Here is a 22185-nt window from a genome sequence, read left to right on the forward strand (position 1 = left end):
ATAAATATATTCAAATATGGCATTATAAGTTTCAAAATATAATTTAATTATATATTTTTAAATTACACAATTTTATTATTAAATTTTCAAAAATGTATACAATTTTTTTTAGAAAATTATAAAAATTTAATCATAAAATCATTATTTTCTTATATATCTACAAATTTTAAAAATATTGTTTAATTTTAACTTTTGGTAATTATGCAACTTTTAAAAATTTATTTAATATATTTAATTAAAATAAATAGATAGAAAAATCTATCTAAAAATATAATTTCAAATATATACATGCATATTCTTAATACAAATTTTATGTTTAATTAAATCAAATTTATATTGATACAAAAAAGAAAATTTACAATATTAATAAAAAATTATTTTAAAATACAATTTATATTTATCTATTAAAAATATTTTAAATTTTTTTACTGCACATGGTGCAGGAAGACACCTAGTTATATGTATATTATCTATTTTTGATCAATAAGCATCATTAATATAAATATTTTGAATAAAATGAGAGAAGTAAACTACATATATAGGGATAAGTATACTTATGTTTGGTTATCTTTTGATATCCATTCAGGTTTGGATAATACCCGTTTAGATTCACATATTACCCGAACTGGTGAAATAAGTAATTTGTTTTGTTGTACTAGAATTAGATAATTTTTAGACCGAGCTGGTGAATATATACTAGAAATACATTTATATTTCGAGTCTGCACCTATATATTCTATAACAGCTTGATATATTAGATTTGAACACTAATTTGTTAATATAGTTTGCGAGTGATTTTTTTTTTCAAAATTTTGATTCTTAGATATGTATCTGGAGTGAAACTAATTTTTACAGATGTCCATTTTTTTTTTAAGTTGACACTTATTTAATTTACTAAATTCACTTAACTCATATCAATTAAACAAAGACGAGAAGGAAAGCACAATTTTATAGAGATAGAAAATGAATTCACTTATGGAGAGTCAATAGTAAAAAATCGAGAGCAGAAAACCTAATCCAATTTCGTCGTTATACAATCGATGTTGCATATTTGGTTTTGGTAATTTGTGTCAGCCGCAATTTATTGTGCATATGAGATTGCAGTATTGCAAAAATGTAAAAACCATTTAATAATAATGTTAACTATTCAACAACGATAATATATTAAGAGACCAACATTTGTATTCGTCATTTTTTAATCGATAAAGATTGTAGTATTGCAAAATGTTAAAACCATTTAATAAACAAACATTATTATAAAAACTCACCCCGCCCATGCGCGCGGGTTATCGTCTAGTTAAAGGTATAATTGGGATTATATATATATATATATATGTAACTGGTCTGTGACTTATCAGACAAATAATAAAAGGGGAATAAGAGCCTCATATATACTGTCCACATCGGCATCAAAAATCATCCAATAAGGAGCTGTTTTTTTGCCACATCACCATGGCTGAAATAGAGACGGCTTTCTTATTGGATCTATTAAAAACTTTATTGGCCCACCAGCCCACCTAGACAAACCTGCTTCTTCGTCTTCAAGCTTGGTGAGCCTCTCCCGACTCTTCCACTTCATCTTCTCCGATCTTTGTCTTTTGTTTTTGCGTTACCTTCTCAATCAATGATCATATTCAATACTGGTGTGGAAATACCTTTGGATCCAAAGGGATTTGCTTTCATCCAAATCAACGATTCGTTTCCAGGTTTTGCTTTCATCCTATTCTGATTATTCTTATAAAATCTGATGCAGAGATTCATTTGTCTTCTTCTTCGTCTCCCCATTCACTGCAAAGATGACGAAATATGTATTCAGACCTACCAAATCCGCTCCCTGTTCTCCCGCAAAGCCACTAAATCTCTCCCGCACACGATCTAAATAATTCCATGTCATCCACAAGGTTCCCATCGGAGACAGTCCTTACATCAGAGCCAAAAACGTTCAGGTGATTAAAAGTCTCATCCTTTCTTTCAGATCTTGGAATCATAACTTTTCATCTGATTGGTTGTTTTTGCGATTGATTATTGGATTCAGTTGGTAGAGAAGGATCATGAGAGAGCAATTCTGCTGTTCTGGTCCGCCATTAACACCGGAGACAGAGTTGACAGTGCTCTGAAAGATATGGCTATGGTGATGAAGCAACAAGATCGGGCAGAAGAAACTATCGAAGCTATTAAGTCTCTTAGAATCTGGTGTTCAGATCAAGCACAGGAATCGCTTGACAACATCCTCTTAGATCTCTACAAGGTACTCACTTTACAAAAAAAAATAGAAATCCTCTGTTTTTTCTTTGTTTCCTTATGCAATTCTTGAGTTTTTACTGAACTGTTGTGTGTTATTTTTGTTTACAGAGATGTGGGAGAAAGATGACGAGATTGCGCTGTTGAAACACAAACTCTTCTTGATACATAAAGGACTCGCCTTTAACAGCAAACGAACCAAAACCGCTGGATCTCAAGGGAAGAAGTTTCAAGTCTCTGTTGAGCAAGAAGCAACTCGGCTACTGAGGAACTTAGGATGGGCTTTGATGGAAAGCGACAACTTCGCGGAAGCTGAAGACGCCTACAGGAGAGCTCTATCTATCGCACCTGACAACAACAAGATGTGTAACCTCAAAAACTGTCTTATGAAGCAAGGCAGGATCAATGAAGCCAAAGAGATGTTACGGCTTGTGAAGCCAGCGGTCGTGGATGGTCCTAGAGGAGTGGATTCGCATTTAAAAGCTTACGAGAGAGCGCAGCAGATGCTTATAACGATTTTGGCTCCGAGATGATGAGAAGAGGAGGGGATGATAGGGTTGAGCAGAAAAGGCTTTTCGACACCATGTTTGGTTCTTTCTCTATATGGCTGCCTCAACCTTGTAGAGAATAGAGCGTGAAGCCTAAGGCAAAGCCGGATTTGAGCAATGGTACGGTGACGAGAACGTGAAAACCAATGTGAATGTGAATGTAGTACTAAACAACCCATTAAGGGTTGATGCAAAACCGTTCTTCTCTTCGAAGTTGATCAACAATAAAGAGAAGCTGAAGAGGACAAGATCGTCGAGTCAAACCATGGGAATGTTGAGTTTTGGTGGTGGTGATGAGGGAGAGACAAACACGAAAGAGAAGAAAGCGATAGACTCTGGATTACCAGACAGCCAGGAGTTCGAAGAAGCGGTGATCATGGCTGTTTTGGGGACAGAGACGAAAATGTTGGACAAGAAGAGGCTCAAGGTTTTTCAGGACATCACATTGTCCTCCATAAGCCCAAGAGCCTGAGTGTGTTATCTCAAATAAGGTCCTCTGGTAACAATGGATGTTATAAACGGGAAATCGATAAAGAATCTTGAGAAATATTTTTGATTATCTACAGAGAATTTACCAACTATATTATTTGAAACATTCTCCAAGTTTCTTTCTTTAAAATTAAAACCTCATCAAATTATAAAATTAGATGCGTTTTCTAATTTATGAACGCTTTGATATATCATGTGTCCGACATAGAAGATTATATATTTTAATAATAAAGTAAAATTGTTGATGTTAAGTTAAATTCATTATGTCTAAGTTCTAACTATGATCCATCCAGTACAATTTTGTTTTACACAAAAATACCTTTTTCGCTACATGTTTAGCCAGTTAAACTTCAACAAACGCTATGCACTTTATAAATATGTTATCACCAATTAAAAATTACAACAAAAAAACAAAAAAAAAATTTAAGTTAGGAATATAATCATTATTTTTCTTTTAGAAAAAACCTCCAACAATGTTAAATACACTCTACACACACAACATATACATAACACCAACCGCTAAAAATTAGAACAGTTCATCACTACGTCTCAACCATATTACAATACAAATCTTAGAAAATTAGTAACCACGGCAAAACGCTAACTACACAAATACGGCATCACATCTACACATAAAGGTAAAGCAACAACAACGTCTATGAAATTTATTTTGTGCTTTTGTTTGTATAGTGTGGCTTATATACAAACTACAAATTAAATATGCTCAACGCAAACACACATAAAAATGAGACATCATATTTGGATATATTTAAATAAATAATTTTAAATATATTATATTCTTGATAATTTTAAAATTACTTTAAAAAAAACTAAATTATTAAAAAAAATTAATATACAAATAAAACTAAAGCAATATTTTGTAACGTCAAAATAATAAATGAATAAAAATATATTTTGTTAATAAAATAGATTTTAGATTTTAAAGACTTCTAATTCATGTAATATTACAAAATTCAAAATTTGTTTATTACAATTAATATTTTACCATTAGATATATTAAAATAATATTTTCAAATCGATATTCAATTGTCAGTTTTCAACTATTACACGTAACAAAATATTATTAAGTACGAAATTTTTTTTGAAAAGGGGGTTTTATATTTTAAGTAGGTTATTGGAGTACTTTTTCTTTTCGTGAATTTATTCGAGATGAGATTCTGATCTTTTAAACTAAGATAATTTATGTTCTATACATAATTATATTTTTTTTACATAACTCTAAAATCTCGTACTTGATTCTTCATATTTTATTAGTTAATTGTGTTACATATAATAGAAATACTTACTTCAAACTAAAAACATAAAAAAAAAATCAAATTTAAAAATTAGTTATATATAATTTGATATACAAAAATACACATATAAATAAAAATGATAAATGTAACAAATTTTAAATATATTATCCGCGCGTAGCGGGGAGAAAGGATCTAGTAAGTTATAATAAAGCGATTCAATTTATTCTACTAGGGGCATTGCCCTCCGCGCAAGCGCGGATTGTGGACAGAGTTCTTGTTTCATCTCAATATTTTCTAGGGTTATTGTAGTTGTAAATTTTGCGTTTTGGGTTGATCATTGTTTTTCAAAATTTTTATTGTTATTGGGTTAGAGTTGTGTTGATGAACTGTGTATATATTATTCTCCACTTATGAAGGAATAAACTGTGTTAGTAATGTGATTGATATAGTTCGTGGTATTACTTGCTGTGTCACTGAGACTTATTGTTTGTTTGTCTTTTTAATTTGTTTCTTGTACTGTTGAGAGTATAAATTATATTAAGGTTATTGAGAGTACATTTTGTTTCTGGATATTTTTTCTCCAGTTTAGTTGTGTAAGTTGTGTGTATTAAGTAATAATTTTTATTATCCTTATTATGTTTGTTGTATGCTTTTTATTTATTTTTAAACTTGTTCTCTTACCGGATCTTTAAAACAAATACATAAAGACTTGTAAAAATAACTATAAAATGAGTGACAATTATGAGTATTTGAGCCTTATGGGTTTTAAACGAATTTATGTATTTCTCATAAGAAGACAATAGCATTGGTCTGTTAACATTGGGCATGTAAGCTATTTTCATAAGACAAGAGGAGTGAGAAGGTGGAGATGTTGTTTCCGATTTTGTGTGTCGGGATTGTCTCTTGTATCTCCTGATGTGGTTGTGTTTGTTTCTCTTTTATTTGATGGGTAATATGTAAGCAAAAATCATTGTTATTTGTGTTTATCATAATTCGTAACTTACTCTGCTTTTTTGTTTAGGTAATTTCACTGATTTTGGTTGTCGTCTTTGTAAGCATCTGCGAAAGTAAGTTTGTAAATTGTTAAATAGATGGCCGTGTAGTTTGTATTTGTTTAGCTGACTCGATGTATGTGTCGTTGAGTTTTAGTTGAGGTGATTGGTTTGGTATATTTGTTTTGAAGTTTATTTGTAAGATCAGACAAAAAAAAGAGAGGTGATCATTAATGATTCATCTTTTTTGGGATTATCGTTTTTCGTGTTTTGATTGGTTGGGTTGTTGTGGTTTCATTTAATCTGTAAAATAAAGTTTTGTGTAAAATTAGTTTGATAAGTAAGGGAGATAAATAGACGACCACAGGTCTTGGGTAGGAAATATTTTTTGATTATTGATGTTAGCACAATATAGACAGTGATATAAAGGGAATTGTGTGTTGATTGTTTCTTACTGATCAATGAGGAGACGAATAACGACTCGAGTTGTTTCGTTGATGAGGTCAGAGCCCTGAAAAGGTAAGTTTATGAGGAGGCCAGAAGCTATGCTCTGACTACTATGACCAAGACGGAGATACTCAAAGGTTGAGTGACGGACGCCGGAGACGCTGACAGAGAGAGACATTTCTTAAAAGATGGTTAAAGCTAAGAGGAATCAATGAGTTTGTGGAGATGCACATTGGGTTCATCAAAGATGAGAATCATATATATAGGACTTACAGAGGGGCTACAAATCAGGAACATTTATGATCAAACAATTTAAGATGGGAGATGAAGAGTTCACTAGTGAAAAAATAGATTACGAACAGACACACGGCGCAACTATGTAACTCAGACTTGTCTGAGACAATGATGAAAAGAACTCTAACTCATGTTAAATGACAACAGTTTACAATATGAGAAAACTATAATTGTTGCAAACTTGAGTTTTTTTTCAAATAACGTGATGAATCTCATTTAAAAATGAAACCAATAATATACTTGTAGGCCTGATCCTCAGAGGAAGCCGAAGAATCAAGGACTTTCAACCTTCATAAATATATATTAGTTTCGGCCATCAATGTACAAAGTATCCATTAGTTTAGTGGTATAAATGTTAGTGTTTATATCTCAACAATCCGGGTTCGAGCCATGGGCTTGACATTTTTTCCCACTTTTTAAAAGTAGGGCCCACAAAACGCTGACGTGACGCGCTGATGAGTGAGCAGAGTGCCTCATTATAATGTAGACGGGTGTAAACCAACTAAGAATTGAATAAACCGGTCTGAGAATTTCATACACGAGTTGATAATTCATTTCGTGTGTTTAAACCAAAACCAACTTGGACAAACACAACTATGATTTTATTTGTTATTCACTTTTTTGGAAACATCTTTTTTGAAACACTAATTTGTTGTTCCCTTATTTGCAAAAATTTATACTAGCTACAATATTTTATACAAAACAAAATTTCACATATCAGTGTATAAATGTTTGTAGCGGAACCCCAAGAACGCAGCGCGGGACACACAATTTGTTACCATTGAGTTAAGTACTTTTGCTTTTATTTTGTTATAAAAATAAATAAACAAAAATAAATAGAAAATGCAGTGCATGAAGAGTACGGGAAGTAATTGTTCTTGGACCACACCTTCATTTATTAATATTGTATTTATATAATATACAAAAACTAATGTTTAAATGTGTATTGATTGGGTGATAAATTAATTTTTCTAAAATACTTTTATTCATCGAAGAAATTATAAATTATATTTTCAAACTATAATATATATTATAAATTGTTTATTTTTGTTTAATCAACAAATGTATATTATTTAATTAATAAAATTTGTCATTTAAAAATATTCCTATTTACGAAATAAGTTATAAATATATTTTTGAATTATAATAAATATTTTAATTGATTTAATTTTGTTTAAACGACAACAAGCACAATATTAATTTTTAAATAAAATAAGATATTGACTATAAAATCTCAATAATAGCATATTAAATTTAATATTTCATATATATGAATATTTTTTAAAAATAAATATATAATTTAAATTAAATTAATGTCATTGATCTTTTAGTTTGTAAAATATAAATATATTATATGTGTTCTGCAGTTATCCTGTAGTTATCCCGCAAAAAAGAGTAATTCTTTGTGATTTTCCAAGATATAATATTAACATACATAAGAAAGTGATCTTGGCTACAATGCAACTGCTGATCTTATCAAGATTTCAAATTTTTCAGATGCAGATTATGCTGAAGTAATGGCTGATGTTAGGAGTTTTCAAGGCTCCTAAGACAAATGATGTAGTATAAAAGATTGTCGAACCAATTCTAAGGGATTTCAAAGCACCGAGAATGCAAGTACGTACTTAATCTAAGTGCAACCGATAATTTGGATGGTTTTAAACTACTACTAATAATAGAATGCAATAACAGAACAATAAAACAATAAAAGAAGTGACTTTCTTTGGTTATGATAAAAGAGAACTCATGGGTATAGGAATTAGACCTTGGGTGATCAAGTTTCGAACTAAGGATGGCAAATGATCAATCAAAATATCAACCTTAAGCTTAGACACAATCTTAAACAAACTCTATGTCTAGATGAATGTTCATTTACTAACATATTTCAAACATCAAATGTCTTTGGTTGAATAATATGAAAGCAATCATTACTAACAAGTCTATTGGCTATGTTAACACATTTAACAACAAATGTCTTTGGTAAAGTATGTTAAAAGCTTAGGAGAGTTGTCTCAGGCATTTCATCAAACACCTTGTGGGTGGGAAATGCCTAAAGATCAACTTTTGAGAGGTCAACTCAGAATATGCATTATGAATACTCTACTAGCAAGGAATAAGAAGGATCTACACTATAACATCCTAGATCTAGCCTAATCACCCTTAACTTCTCTAACCCATGAATTCAAGAGTGGATTACTCACTACTCTTCATGATTCCTCTTAAACCCATATTGGATTTCAGATTAATCATGTAGAGAAATACAAATAATAGATTAGAAATCAATAGGATAACATATGATTAAATGAATCAAAAAGATGAACTTTTTCAAGAGGTTTTTGGTGGTTTTCTCCAAGACAAAAGATTATCTGCCTCCTTGGCTTACAAAAGGTACTTAAACAAGGAATAAGAAGGAATAAGAAGGATCTACACTATAACATCCTAGATCTAGCCTAATCACCCTTAACTTCTCTAACCCATGAATTCAAGAGTGGATTACTCACTACTCTTCATGATTCCTCTTAAACCCATATTGGATTTCAGATTAATCATGTAGAGAAATACAAATAATAGATTAGAAATCAACAGGATAACATATGATCAAATGAATCAAAGAGATGAACTTTTTTAAGAGGTTTTTGGTGGTTTTCTCCAAGACAAAAGATTATCTGCCTCCTTGGCTTACAAAAGGTACTTAAACTTAGGTTTAGAAAGTGTAAAACGTCAAGACAAATGACCAAAAGGTCCCTGGAAAATCATAAGTTTCGACTGAGTAAATGACGCGCAGAGACTTCGTGGTGTCGCTCCGGGAAGTCGCTCTGGCTTGGGAGCCACCTTATGGTGTCGCTCTGGAAGGTCACTCCAGGCCTATTTTTTTGCCTCCAAAGTGATGAAAAGGCGAGTGATGTAGGTGGGTCGCTCTGGAAGTCGCTCTGGGTTGGGAGCTACCTTATGGTGTCGCTCTGGAAGGTCACTCTGCGATGCTCGACCAGGATGGATATGCCTCTAGTAAATTGATCATAACTCCTTCATTACATCTCCAAATGACTTGAAACCACTCCCACTAGAAAGCTAACTCAATTTGCTGTTTTTCCACAAAATCTTAGCAAGAGAAGATTTCTCTAAGGCATCCATCCATGCTCATCTTTCACCCCTTTTGGATCACAATGCTCCCAAACATCTCAAATCACTCCATGGCACACTCCAACACCTAATAAGGACAATGAATGCAATATGGACTCTAAAGATGCCTAATTATTAATCTATATGATCAAAATGTACAAGAATTAATGACTAAAATCATGTAACTATACAAGATATCAACTCCCCCAAACTTGTTCTTTTCTTGTCCTCAAGTGAACTTTCAAGAACTCATAGGGATGAGAGGTTTGAAGGTGGGAGCTCATAGCCAAACACTTCTTGTTATACTCTAGCTTCTCTAGGCCTATCAATACTCGTATGTCTTTACACAGGTCGCAATGCTCATCAAGCAACAAATACCTTCAACCAACTCTCACATTTATTCACACGCACACACACAAGGTGGATTCTTACAAATGGGCACATGATCTCAATCATTTGGTTTGGTGAGTGAAATTGGTCTAATGTGAAGCAAAGGGTTTTCAAATGCATATTTTGTGGTGACTCACACTCAAAAATAGGAGCAAGAACATTATGCAAAATTTATCTAAGAAAATGAGTAATTCATGCATACAATGATTTGTTCTCATCATTCTACCCATTTCCTAAAGATCTTTAAACTCTATCTCTTTTCTTGGTGGTAATCTCAACCCTTTTCATCCCAAACACCCCAAAGACCACACTCTCATCTCTCACCCAATGAACACTTTTATTTCACTTATCTTAACCAACTAGGAATTCTTTCTTTTCTTATTCACTAAGCTCTTCTTTTTCTTTTATTTTCCACACTCTTTTCATGTGTTCTTTTCTTTTGATTCTAAAGGAAATTATACTTATAAACTCTAGAGCTTTTTTTTTTTTTTTTTTTTTTTATATCCCTATTGGTTTTCTTTCTTTTTCTCACTCTTTTGGTTCATTTCTTTCACTTTCCACTCATATCCCAATCCCAAGATCAAAATCAAGCTCACAAACCCAACAACCATCCTAAGTGCTAGCTCATATGAGGTCCTAGTGCTAGCTAAAGATAAGAACAAACCATTGTCGCTCCTGATACTCTCAAGATTTTTCACATGACTAGCTTTCATAAAAGGCCTCACTCAAGCAAATCAAAGTTGGTTTCAAGGAATGGTAAGGGTTCAAGGGCGTGGGAGTGTCATTTGGGTTAACAGAGAGTGGTGCAATGAAATAAGATAACCCAAATGTGTATGAAATCCATGACTAAGTATGCAAGTGCCCATGTGCAAGAGAGATTAAGTTCATTTAGCTCAAGTTCAGCTTGGAGTTGGTTTCAAGAACAATGTCAATATGAAGCAAGCAAACAGGTTTCAAGAAGAGTTTTCAAGGCTCGAAACATGCAAGCTTTTACAAGAGATGGATTCTAGACAAGTACCTTAAGGCATTTTTAATCATTGCTCCCTATGCAAGTGAATGAAACCTATATGCATGTTTCTAGACTCAATCTTAAGGATGCAAGATGCAACTACATGCTTCTTTTTGTGTTTTTCAAAAACTCTTTTTTTTAGTTAATTTTTTTTTTGTTTTTCTATGCAAATATGTATGTACAATGCAATGCATGAGACTCAAAATCATCAAAGAAAACATGATCAAATACTTGGTACCTCCCCCAAACTTAGTTCACACAATCTCTGTGTTAGTAAGTTGAAAGAGATACCTAAAAGAGAGATAAATGCAAAAAAAAACGGGTATATACAATGGAAAGGTGGTGGAGTGGTACCTCAAGTGGAAAGTGGAGAAGGAGGATCCTTCCCTCCTTCAAGAGTGATGGTGAGAACCTGAGAGAGAGGCTCTTGAAGCTTGATTGGATCATCTTGGAGTTGATGAGTCCTTGTGGCCTTCTTGTCATGAGCAGCCTTTGTGGCTCGACTCACCTCCTCCTTTTTAGCACTTTTCAAGTGCTCATCACATATCTCTTTAGAGGACTCTCCATCAAGACTTTCTTTCTTACTAACAACCACTGCATCCTTGATCTTCTCAATGGAGGGGTCTCCACAAGTGATGGTTCCACAATACTCAACATCCAGTGGAGACTGAATTGGGTAAGAGACAGCTTTGTTCACATTGAGGATTGTGACCTTCTTGTTGGCAAAATCGATGCAAGCACCCACAATAGTAAGGAATGGTGTGCTCAGGATCAATGAAACTCTCTTTTCAGTTGCCATCTTCAAGACAGTGAGGTCTATAGGGATGGTGCAAGATCCAATCTTCAAAGGGAAGTCCTTGATGAGACCAATAGGGGTAGTAGAAGAAGAATCCCCAAACGTGAGAGAGGAAGTATCTGGCTCCATGTGTTCAATCTCAAGACTCTTCACCATCTCCATTGAGATCACATTCACACTTGCACCAGAATCGACAAGAGCGTCATCAAAGGTGAGCTTACCAAGGGAGCAAGACAAGGTGAACTTCCCTTGGGATTCTAGTTTAGGGAGAGACTTTGGTGTGACTGGTGGATCAAGTTTCAAAGTTGAGATGTTGAGAAGCTCTGCTACTTCTGCTTGGTGGTCTACAATGTCCTTAATGAGCATCATTTGGACATGAGCCTCACGCATACCCGAAATCGCTGGAAGCTTAAGTCCAATATCACTTAGGTCTTTTCTGAACTTGGAAATCACCTTCTTTTGAGCTTTGGTGAAGACCCTTTGTGGAAATGGGAGCTTGTCATAGGGTGACTGCTCAACCTCAGTGGTGTCCTCCAGCTTGACCTCTTTCAGCCTCTGGTCAGCTCTCTTCGCAACTGGTTTCTCAGCCTTGGGTTCATCTCCCTTCAAAATCTTTGCTTCAACCATTTTGTCAGCTTCCTCCATAATCTTTGCCTCAGCTGTTGCTACAATCAGATGCTCAACCTGTTCAATCTCAGTTCCAAACACCAATCTTTCAATTTCATCTACCTCTTTCTTGTGGTTACTCAATTCAATCACTGAAGAAGTAGTAGAGAGGACAACATTGCAATACTCCTTGGGATTTTGCTCAGATTTTCCAGGTAGAGACCCTTGCTGGCGATTCTGGTGAGTGGTCATGGAAGCAAACTGGTTTTCCAAAGCCCTGAACTTGTTGTTGAGCTCATTGTAACTTCCATCAATCTTGGAGTGAAGGTTCTTCAACTCATATCCAACCTGCTTCTCACTTCTAGTCTGAGACTCCAAGATCTGTTTCAGTAGAACATCAGTGCTGCTTTCCTGAGGAGTAGAGGTAGAAGGATTAGCTTGTTGTTGAGAAGACTGGATCCCTTTGTTGGAGAAACCAGGAGGAGGGTTTTGCTGAGGCTGATAGTTGCCTTGCTGGTTGTTCCTAGGCTGATAACCACTCTGTTGGTTGTTAGGATAGGATTTCTGTTGGTAGTTGTTGTACTGAAAGTTAGGCTCTTTCTTGTACCAACTGCCATTGTTATTGATGAAACACAGCTCTTCTTGACCTTCCAAACCCTCAACCTCATTGGCAACAGGTGGTGTCTCTTGGTTTGGGTTACCAACAAAGTTCAGCTATTCTTGGGTGGATTTATCAGCAATGAGTATGTCTATCTTATCCTGTAGAGCCTTTAACTCCTTCCTCGTTTGCTTGTCATCTGTTCTACTGCCTCTGTCGTGGTCTCCACTGTAGACTGCGTCACTCTTTACCATGTTGTCAACCAGCTCCTCTGCATCTTCCTCAGTTCTTCCCAAGAAGAACCCATTGTTAGTTGTATCTAATCTGGCTCTGTACTTAGGAAGAGCACCCCTGTAGAATGTGCTCAGCAAGCTTTCCTTAGAGAAACCATGATGTGGGCATTGAGCTTGGTAGCCCTTGAATCTCTCCCAGGCTTCACTGAATCCTTCCAAGTTCTTCTGTTGAAAGATGAAAATCTCATTTCTCAGCTTAGCAGTTCTTGAAGTAGAGAAGAACTTCTCCAAAAATGCTTTCTTGCAGTCATCCCATGTGGTGATAGAGTCGTTGGGTAGAGACTTCTCCCACTGACATGCCTTATCCCCCAAAGAGAAAGGGAATAATTTGAGCTTTAAGGCATCCTCTGACACACCATTGGTTTTTGACAACCCACAGTAGCTGTCGAACCTGTCCAAGTGATCAAATGGGTCCTCTAAAGCCAAGCCATGATACTTGTTGTTCTCGATCACGTTGAGGAGTCCTGATTTGATCTCAAAGTTGTTAGCTGCCACAGCCGATGCTCGGATTCCCAGTCTATGACCATGAATGTTGGGGCGGTCATAAGTGCCAATGGGTCGAGCTGCTCGTTGTGGGTGTTCTGGCCCTTGCGGTTGATCTGCCATATAAATATCCAATCTCTGCAAGTGAGCATGTTGCTCTTCTTCTCTTCTCGCTCTAGCACACTCTCTCTCTAAAGCTCTGATTTCTGCAACTCTTGGAACTAGGTTTGATGGACCCCTGCTCCTCAAGTTCATACACCTAAAAGTTAAAGCGAGGTGAAGAAGGAGAATCAGTAACAAAAGAAAATAAAAATGACTTAGTCTCAAGCAAGTGACTAAATCTCAATGTTGAAATCAACTCAGAATTTGGCAATGGCGCCAATTTGATGTTAGGAGTTTTCAAGGCTCCTAAGACAAATGATGTAGTATAAAAGATTGTTGAACCAATTCTAAGGGATTTCAAAGCACCGAGAATGCAAGTACGTACTTAATCTAAGTGCAACCGATAATTTGGATGGTTTTAAACTACCACTAATAATAGAATGCAATAACAGAACAATAAAACAATAAAAGAAGTGACTTTCTTTGGTAATGATAAAAGAGAACTCATGGGTATAGGAATTAGACCTTGGGTGATCAAGTTTCGAACTAAGGATGACAAATGATCAATCAAAATATCAATCATAAGCTTAGACACAATCTTAAACAAACTCTATGTCTAGATGAATGTTCATTTACTAACATATTTCAAACATCAAATTTCTTTGGTTGAATAATATGAAAGCAATCATTACTAACAAGTCTATTGGCTATCTTAACACATTTAACAACAAATGTCTTTGGTAAAGTATGTTAAAAGCTTAGGAGAGTTGTCTCAGGCATTTCATCAAACACCTTGTGGGTGAGAAATGCCTAAAGATCAAATTTTGAGAGGCCAAGTCAGAAAATGCATTATGAATACTCTACTAGCAAGGAATAAGAAGGATCTACACTATAACATCCTAGATCTAGCCTAATCACCATTAATCTCCATAACCCATGAATTCAAGAGTGGATTACTCACTACTCTTCATGATTCCTCTTAAACCCATATTGGATTTCAGATTAATCATGTAGAGAAATACAGATAATAGATTAGAAATCAACAGGATAACATATGATCAAATGAATCAAAGAGATGAACTTTTTCAAGAGGTTTTTGGTGGTTTTCTCCAAGATAAAAGATTATCTGCCTTTTTGGCTTACAAAAGGTACTTAAACTTAGGTTTATAAAGTGTAAAACGTCAAAACAAATGACCAAAATGTCCCTGAAAAATCATAAGTTTCGACTGAGTAAATGACGCGCATAGACTTCGTGGTGTCGCTCCGGGAAGTCGCTCTGGCTTGGGAGCTACCTTATGGTGTCGCTCTGGAAGGTCACTCCAGGCCTATTTTTTTGCCTCCAAAGTGATGAAAAGGCGAGTGATGTAGGTGGGTCGCTCTGGAGGTTGCTCTGGGTTGGGAGCTACGTTATGGTGTCGCTCTGGAAGGTCACTCTGCGATGGTCGACCAGGATGTATAGGCCTCTAGTAAATTGATCATAACTCCTTCATTACATCTCCAAATGACTTGAAACCACTTCCACTAGAAAGCTAACTCAATTTTCTGTGTTTCCACATAATCTTAGCAACAGAAGATTTCTCTAAGGCCTCCATCCATGCTCATCTTTCACCCCTTTTTGGATCACAATGCTCCCAAACATCTCAAATCACTCCATGGCACACTCCAATACCTAATAAGGACAATGAATGCAATATGGACTCTAAAGATGCCTAATTATTAATCTATATGATCAAAATGTACAAGAATTAATGGCTTAAATCATGTAATTATACAAGATATCAATGGCAGAGACAGGAGGATTCAACACTCAAAGGAAAACTGCTTTTCATATCAATTTGGATGATGTGAAAACAATTGAGGTAACAGATGTAGGACATATGAAGCAAATAAGAGATAATATTGTAAATATGCTATGGGGAAATCCGTAAAATAAACTTATTTTGTGATTGTAATTTATTTGTACTTTATCAAAATACGTATAATATATTTATAATATCAAGTAGAATATTATTTTATATTTTTCAGCACTATTTAGTTTATAAATACCATTTAAGCATTTGTCCCACACTTTTTATTATTTTGGTCACCACTCACATATTTTTTAAAACCGCTTCTTTTATACGAACCGCACTTGTCCCACAGTATGCGTTTTTCTAACACAAACCGCTTTTAAACAGTACCGCACTAACCAATCCACTTGTCCCGCTCCGCCCAACCTGATGTTACCATTCAGAGCCTCAACTAATAGATATCTTCAATTTTTAAATAAAAGCATTGCTAATAACAAGGTGGTTCGCCTACAGTATATGAATTATTTATATTCTTTGTTAGTTAGGTATTCAATGTTCGTTGCGGTTGACGTGGTCCACTATGTCGGACAAGAAATTGTCTCCATTCACTATACAAAAGATACTTTAATTTTAATAATATTAAGGGTTAATTTACCAAATAGCTAAAATTTGAAGTGAAATTAAGAGAATGACATTGATTTTGACGTAATTGAATAAGTAACATTTAAGGTCTAACTTATCTGGTTATATCCTTGGTTGGTGCAAGTAACCGGTAGTATTACATATCACCAAAATAGTATAAGACATCAACTTCATCACAACCCTTAAATACTAAACCATGTCCCATCTCCACCTCCAACCCCTAAATACTAAATCCTAAACCATAATCATTCAACCCTAAACCCAAATATAAATTCTAAATCCAAATATATAAACTTTCAACCCAAATAAAATGGAACAAAATAAATAGCATAGTACATATTGGTGAAATTATGAAATATCTATGATATCATGAAAAATTTTAATGCTGACCCCAACCTTACCTCTGCCTTCTAAATTATAAACCCTAATTACTAAACCATAAACCCAAACAGAAACTCTAAACCCAAACATCAAATAAGTATGTAAAGTAATTATTTTTCTTTAAATCATAGACCTAACCCTCAAACTCAAATATAAACCCTAAACTCAAACAACAAAATGTGGATGTGGTTATCGAAATTTGTGTGAAGTTTTATGTGGATGTGGTTAGTAGAGTGATAAATTTGAGTTTTAAATGGTTAGTTTTGATCAATATGCATAAACTAACACTACAAGAAAACAGCGGCATACTGAGGGAAAAAATCGTTGGTATGTCGTCGGAATAACGCTATTCCGACGACATACCGACGAAAAAAGTCCTCGGAAATAACTCCTCGGAAATTCATCTTTCCTCGGAAATCCCTCGGAAATTTCCGACGGAATTCCGAGGAAATGAATTTCCTCGGAATATTCCGAGGACTTTTTTCGTCGGAAATTCCTCGGAATATTCCGAGGAATATGTCGTCGGAATATTCCGAGGGATACACTTCCTCGGAATATTTCCAAAATTCAAAAAAAAAATTATAAATTTATTTTTTTAAATTGAAATTCAAAAATATAAAATTAAAATTGAAATAGAAAACATATTTAAAATACAAAAAATAATAAAATAGTTTTTATAAATAAAAAAATGTTTTATAAATAAAAAATTAGTTTTAATAAATATAAATATTTTTATAAATATGAAATCATCTTTTTATAAATACAAAATAGTTTTTATAAATACAAAAAATAATAAAATAGTGTTTATAAATAAAAAATGTTTTATAAATACATAATTAGTTTTAATAAATATAAATATTTTTATAGATATGAAATCATCTTTTTATAAATACAAAATAGTATTTATAAATACAAAAAATAATAAAATAGTGTTTATAAATCAAAAAATGTTTTATAAATACAAAATTAATTTTAAAATATGAAATCATCTTTTATAAATCCAAAAAACGAATTTATATACAAAGAACGTTTTGTATATTTAAAAATAGTTTTTATAAATACAAAAATAAAAAAATAGTGTTTATAAATCAAAAAAATGTTTTATAAATACAAAATTAGTTTTAATAAATATAAATATTTTTATAAATATGAAATCATCTTTTATAAATCCAAAAATCGAATTTATATACAAAAACGTTTTGTAAAATCGAATTTATATAAATGTTTTGTAAATACAAAATAATAAACAATTTATAAAAAAAATTCTAAATCAATTCAACACAACCAAATCACAATTCTAAACCTATTACACAACAAATCACAATTCTACCCAATCACCCTAACAAAAATCTATCAAAAAACTTCTAAAATCATCAAATCTACTTAAAAACCTAACAAATAGGACCTAAGAGAGTGGGATAAGGTCCTTACATGATTTGTAAAGGAATGGAAAGGATTCGCCGGAGAGATCGTCGCGAGAGAAGGTGGAGAACGCCGGAAGGAGAGAGAGATCGCCGGAGAGGAAGAAGAGAGAAATGGGGAAGAAGAGAGAAATGGGGAAGAAGATGCGGTTCGAGTTTATAAAACCTTGGGTCTGACGGATATTTTCCGTCGGAATTCCCTCAGTATTTTCAATTTCAATTTTCGCGAAATATTTGGCGGCTTGTTTGCCCGGTTAAATGAAAATATTCCGAGGAAATTCCGACGGCCACTTAAATATCCGTCGGAATTTCCTCGGAATATTTTCATTAATTCGAGGAAAAAGAATATCCTGTGCATGTATTTCTATTAATTTATATTGTTCCTCGGAATTTCCTCGGAATATTCCGAGGAAATACCGAGGAACTAGTGTTTGGGGTTTCAAAACATCAATTTTTTTTGTCGTATTTCATTTCTTATACAATTGTAATGCATACCATTGAAGATTCTTTGTATAGATGAGCATAAACCATGAAATAACAAATTTCAAAACGAATTGTAAGTATTCCCTATACCGTTCATTAAAGTGTATAAGTGTTTCTCTTATGTTGTGGGGATTTCGTTCATACAATCGGAAAAGTGTTTATTATAGGGTAATGAACAAATTTTTGACTTCATAATGAACGTAAGACACTTAATAAGGGTTATATAGGTGTTATTCAAACCGCAAAACGTTGTTTTCGGTTTAAAAACCCTATTTCCTCGGAATTTCCTCGGAATATTCCGAGGGAATTCCGAGGAAACCCTTTTCTTCCTCAGAATTTCCTCGGAATATTCCGAGGAAATTCTGAGGAACTAGTGTTTGGGGTTTCAAAATCTCGAATGTTTTTTTATAAACGGATCGATCGATGTATTTATGTCCAAAAACGCATCGATCGATCACTAAGATGGACCAAAGCGTAACAATGTGATCGATCGATGAGATTATCCCATCGATCGATCAAGGATATCAAGTGTTCCTCGGAATTTCCTCGGAATATTCCGAGGAAATTCTGAGGAACTAGTGTTTGGGGTTTCAAAATCTTGAATGTTTTTTTATAAACGGATCGATCGATGTATTTATGTCCAAAAATGCATCGATCGATCACTATGATGGACCAAAGCGTAACAATGTGATCGATCGATGAGATTATCCCATCGATCGATCAAGGATATCAAGTGTTCCTCGGAATTTCCTCGGAATATTCCGAGGAAATTCTGAGGAACTAGTGTTTGGGGTTTCAAAATCTCGAATGTTTTTTTATAAACGGATCGATCGATGTATTTATGTCCAAAAACGCATCGATCGATCACTATGATGGACCAAAGCGTAACAATGTGATCGATCGATGGGTATATGTCCAAAAACGCATCGATCGATCACTAGTTCGTCGGAATTTCCTCGGAATATTCCGACGGATTGATGTTTCCTCGGAATTCCGTCGGTATATTCCGAGGAAATTCCGAGGAAACCTTCCTCGGGAAATTCCGAGGATTTCATTTTCCGTCGGAATGTCCGTCAGAATACCGATGTTTTCTTGTAGTGTAAGATTCATATCAATGATACAACAACAAAATATAACTCATGCTTGTGTACTGTAAAATCATATTTATATTTAATGTTATGCAAATAAAATAGAATAAAACAAATAGTAATGATCATACATTCCATTTGACATGTATGACCTTTCCATTTTACGTGCTCACGATCTATTCCATTTATACAGGCACTACATCTATACTATTAAAGCAGGATCCTATTGTCATAATTACCTTAGGGGCATGTTTCCTTCACTAACATTGCATGTTTCATTAAGGGCAATTAAGTAATATTAATAACAAATCTATATTGGGTCATTATTTTTGGATCCAGCCCAAATCAAATCTCTCTTGGGCCATTTGGGCCTATTAAAAAATCAGATTCAATTCTCACCTTTTTTTTTCCTTTGGACCATTGAGTCCAAGTTCAAATAATTTTTTTTCAACTATTCTTAATTATTATTTTTTTCTTTTCTTAATATAATTTAAGCATTCATAAAAATAATTGAATTTTTTTATTGAAAAGTATAAATCTTTATTAAAAGTATATAATTTTTTAATTAAAATATTAACCCCATAATAAAATTAATTTATCAGAGTTATACCAACTTAATTCATTAAAAAAATAAAGTTTAATTTTTTTAACATAAATAGTCATTTAAAATGAAATACGATAAATAAAGATAAAATTTTTAAGTCTTTTATAAAATAAAACACAAATATATGAAAATGTGACATTTACTAAATATTTGTCAATTGAAAAAAAAAACAAAAATAAACCCGCGCTTTCAAAGCGCGGGTCAAAATCTAATCATTACATTAGATGAGAAACATATTTACCGGCTGGCTCAAATCTAGTTTCGAACAATTTATTTGGCAGCCTAAATCTTCTATTTGTAATCCGTAAAACACAAGCGAAAGATAAAGGTGTTATAATCTATATAACAATTAAAGTAATTGTGAAATAAAATGTATAGTATAAAAAATGTCTGTCACCACCACGGTCTTTGCAAATGGTCTTCACCTCCGCAAAACTACTTTGTGCGGTGGCTCAAATCTGAGAATGAAAATATTCTCTTTCTACAAATATATCAAATATAAAGTTAGTTGCAGAGGTTGCGATTATTAAAAGGCCACGGGTTACTTTTACAGTTAATAATTATTAATATAATTTGTTTTTGTTGCAGGTTTTACCGGTTGTATAGAAAGGCTAAAGTACATTATTATATAATACATATCGATGAATTAGGGTAATTGATCATAGAATGAATTATATGTTTTTTTAACGCTATACGATGCAATTTCTCTACTATTAATATATCGATACGTCTGCAATAATAGGTGACCTGAGAACATAGTGATCCATACTACTGATTTCTTTTTTACACAATAACTAATATCCGTATAGCTAGTTACATTTTTGACTAACAAACTGTGTAAAATAACATACAGCGTTTATATCCAAAACGCGCAAAACCTTGCGACAATGAAAGACAAAAATCCACCCATGGTGTAAAACAAATATTTTTGCAATCCACAGTCCTTTTCCTTGCGAGGCATGCTGTCTGAAAAGGTTACCATAATCCAGAACCATGCCATAGAATATAGACCAACATATTTCCATCCTTGTACATCAAATTTGTTATTCCAAAGTCTTGTAGATAGGATATTTGATGTTGATATCGTACAAGGATTAAGGGGAATCACAATAGATCTCTCAGGATTTTAGGCGAGATCCCATAACCCCTTGTGTGTTGAGTAACGAACCCTTTAAAAAAACAATCAATTCCATTATTACTATCTACCAGAGCAATTAAAAAAAATACAAAACCATTGTATGTTTAACATATGCGCAAATTCAGCTTTGATTCTATTTCTCAAAACTATTGTGATAACCAGAAACAATCGTCAAAACTAACTTCTTAATATTTCCCATAAATTAGAAGAATCATACCTCGATGATTTGATGAAAAAATCTAGAAACGTGAATGGAGATCCCTTTTATCGCAAATGATTTCAGATCTTTGAGTGTTCCACGATTATTGACCTCAAAACTCCATTGATTTAGCTCCTCTACTTCTAAAACCTCTTTGATTAATTGTATTGATCTCGTGAATTTGTCGTTTCTTCATTTCTTCGTGAAAGTCGCTCTCATCGTCGCCGTATAGGGTTTACAGTCAAATAAGACAATACAGTATGTGATTGGTTAGTTCGTCTATTGTGATTTAGTTAAATAGTATCCATAAATGCATTTAAAAATAGTCAAATTGGGAACCATAAATGTAGGAGTGCTCGTTTAAGAAAAAAAAGATATTGGATTGGTTGTTACAATTAATTCCATAACTTATTAATTACTCCCTCCGTTCCATAATATAAAATGTTTTGCTTGAATGCACACGAATTAAAAAATTTACATTTTAGAAGAGAATATTATTAATAATATAAAAGTGAAAATAATTTAACAAATCATAAAATAACACAGTAAAATGTTATTGGTTACTCAATTTTCAATAAAGTTAAAGTACCTTAAAAGTATCAAAACATCTTATATTTTAAAACATCTAAATTTCTCCAAAACATCTTATATCGTGGAACACAGGGAGTAAAATTTAAATACAATGGCATTGGTGTAAATATCTGTAAAACAAAAGGGCACATAAAAAAAGTTATTCTTGGCTTCACCTCCAAGGGTGAACATGTAGGTTCACCAA

At 33.5% G+C, this 22185-nt stretch overlaps 1 long non-coding RNA gene, 1 other non-coding gene and 1 pseudogene across 2 annotated transcripts; 2 read left to right on the plus strand and 1 right to left on the minus strand.

Annotated features, from left to right (window-relative positions):
• The first annotated feature begins 1116 nt into the window (after positions 1-1116).
• Positions 1117-4095, plus strand: LOC106412848 (annotated as a pseudogene).
• Positions 4096-13170: 9075 nt separating this feature from the next.
• Positions 13171-13277, plus strand: LOC125592104. The gene has a single exon (XR_007327954.1). It is a non-coding gene; the product is annotated as a small nucleolar RNA R71 (small nucleolar RNA).
• A 7548-nt stretch (positions 13278-20825) lies between these two features.
• LOC111208641 lies at positions 20826-21818 on the minus strand. Its single transcript, XR_002660540.2, has 2 exons — positions 21429-21818; positions 20826-21242 (listed from the first exon to the last, which is right to left on the minus strand). It is a non-coding gene; the product is annotated as an uncharacterized LOC111208641 (long non-coding RNA).
• Between the last annotated feature and the right edge of the window lie 367 nt (positions 21819-22185).

This window comes from Brassica napus, chromosome C8, assembly GCF_020379485.1.
Source record: "Brassica napus cultivar Da-Ae chromosome C8, Da-Ae, whole genome shotgun sequence".
Classification (NCBI taxonomy): domain Eukaryota; kingdom Viridiplantae; phylum Streptophyta; class Magnoliopsida; order Brassicales; family Brassicaceae; genus Brassica; species Brassica napus.